The sequence below is a fragment of the Octopus bimaculoides genome, chromosome 3 (genome assembly GCF_001194135.2).
Source record: "Octopus bimaculoides isolate UCB-OBI-ISO-001 chromosome 3, ASM119413v2, whole genome shotgun sequence".
Taxonomy (NCBI): Eukaryota; Metazoa; Mollusca; class Cephalopoda; order Octopoda; family Octopodidae; genus Octopus; species Octopus bimaculoides.
In genome coordinates, this window is record NC_068983.1 from 101,438,776 (window position 1) to 101,441,171 (window position 2,396).

The window sequence follows — 2,396 nt, forward strand, 5'->3', positions numbered from 1 at the left end:
AAGTTGGTAATGACACAAGGAACAGATGATGAAATTTTGGTAGTGATCTGAGAATTTCCAGGTGGTGCTATTAAATTAGACATGGCCTGAGACAACTTCGGCCGAAACTTATCTAAGTAATCTAATCCATGCTGTAAATTTTTAATCAAAGCATGATAACGTGGGTAGAGGCTGATATCTTAACATTTCTGATGGTCTTAAGTATAAAAAAAATTATTGAAGATTTATATAGAACTACATTCAAAGTATGTCTATAAGCTATTGTGTTTAGACCTGGTTTCTATCCTCAAACTGTTCCGTTTTGCAGATGCAATTTTTTTTTTTTTAATAAAACACTCCGAAATTAGAAAAATCAAAAATCTGCAATAGTCTCGGTCCCATGAGTATCGGATAATGGATTTTCAACTGTGTAAAGAAACTGATTGTGGTGATCGTAGTTTTGACGGTGATTGTGGTGAAAGCAGAGACAGTGTTGATGATGACGATGGTCTAGATAAATATGGCTGTTGTCATTGATGTAGTATAACGATTCCTGTTTTTAAAGGGGTTTTTTTTTTTCAAATTCATATTGCTGTGTTATTTTTTTTTTTACCCCCGCCAAGGAGGTTATGTTTTTTGCCGGCGTTGGTTTGGGAAATTGGGCGATTTTCAGCATGCGTGTATATGGGTGGAAATGAGCTGCTTGGCGGAGGTCTGCGCTCTCCGAGTGTTTTTCTAGTTTCCTATTGCCGATAGTAACTTCGAAGCGGTGTATGTGTTGTCAAGCGATTTATGAGTGTCAAATGTGAATAGAAATAAACCTCGGTTGTTGGATGGTCAGAAGAATATTCCTATCACAGAATCTTGAAAAGCACATAAAAATAATAAAGGAGGAATCTTTTCATTCATGATCCTCGTGACGCAAGCATAACATTCCTTACAAACCTCTTCCTTACAAAAGTTTGCCAAAAGCTATATTGCTCTTGCTGTGGCTTCAAATAACATTACAGCAATGCGTCTGGATGGTAGAAGAACTGCACACATATTTAAACTACCTCTAGACCTCACACAACGTATACAAATTCTGTGCAACATGAAAAACTTAGGCAAGAACAAGTTTCTGCAAAAATACATTTAGTCGTCTAGGTTGAAGCAACTATAAGCTACAAATGAGCAGACGAAGTCTTGGATTGGATAATGTAAGATCCGAGAAACAATACATGTATAACGGGAGGAGTTACCATCGTTCTTGCTGGTGATTTCACACAAACTCTGTGGTAAATCTCAGTCGTTGAACGTGAGGCCAGATATAAGAGGTTTGCAAACAAATATTGATCGGCTACGGTGCCTCAATTAAATATGTAAGTGCGTTTGTTTAGTGATAACGCTATTGGTAACTTTCACAGTTACTCAAAGACAGGAGCGAACCTCAAAGACAGGAACGAACTGCTTGAGAGGTAATACAAGGATCAAATTCAGTTGTTGTTTAGCTCATTTCGTTGAAACATAGTAGGAACCTATTGCCGAAGTCTTTCCTAAAATTCCCGTAAGACAATATGATCTCAAATGGCTCTGCGAATGAGTAACCCAAGCACTGAAAATGTCGCTGTTAGATAAATTAACAGAAAGCTACTGGAAAATGTTAAGGTGACTAGCTGGCAGATTTGTTAGCACGTCAGACAAAATGCTAAGCGGCATTTCTTTTGGTTCTGACTTCAAAGACCGCCGAGATCAGCTTTGCCTTTCATCCCTTCGGGATCGACAAAATAAAACAAGAAGTCAAATGCTGGAGTCGATGTAATCGATTTGTCCTCTTCCCTTATAAATTACTAGCTTTGAACCCTGCAATGGACCGGCGTTTCGTTCAGGTAGGGTCGGGGGTTATAATTTTGGTTACTTATATGCCATGGAAACCAGATAACTGGCCTTATGAGTCGAAGGGCTCCAGGAAAAAAACTGGACCAGCTACCTTGAGGGTATAGGAAAGTGGGTTATCCATCATTAGATGTATACCTGACTTTCCTATATAAAATTAAAGAATATAACGGAACGCTGAACTCCAGACTATCAACTTAAACAACATTTATTCAGGTGGTAAATATACACATCTTTAGCTCTTGTTTGTTGTTACAGCTTCTGTGTGTGTGAGCATAGTTGTTGGGACGTTGTTATGTAGATGTAAGCGAGCTGTCGAGCGTAAGTCCGAAAGATGGAGAGTGACAGCTAAACACGTCCATGCTCTATTGCTGGCCAGCAAGAAAGAGACTGTCTCCAGGTTGGAATGTTGGAGACACTGCTTGACACGTCCATGCTCATGGCCGGCCGACCGAGAAAGAGATAGAATAGAAGCGGGAACGCTTGGTTGTTTAATTCCACGCATGCGTGAGACTACGCATGCGCACAGCGTTACTACAAGG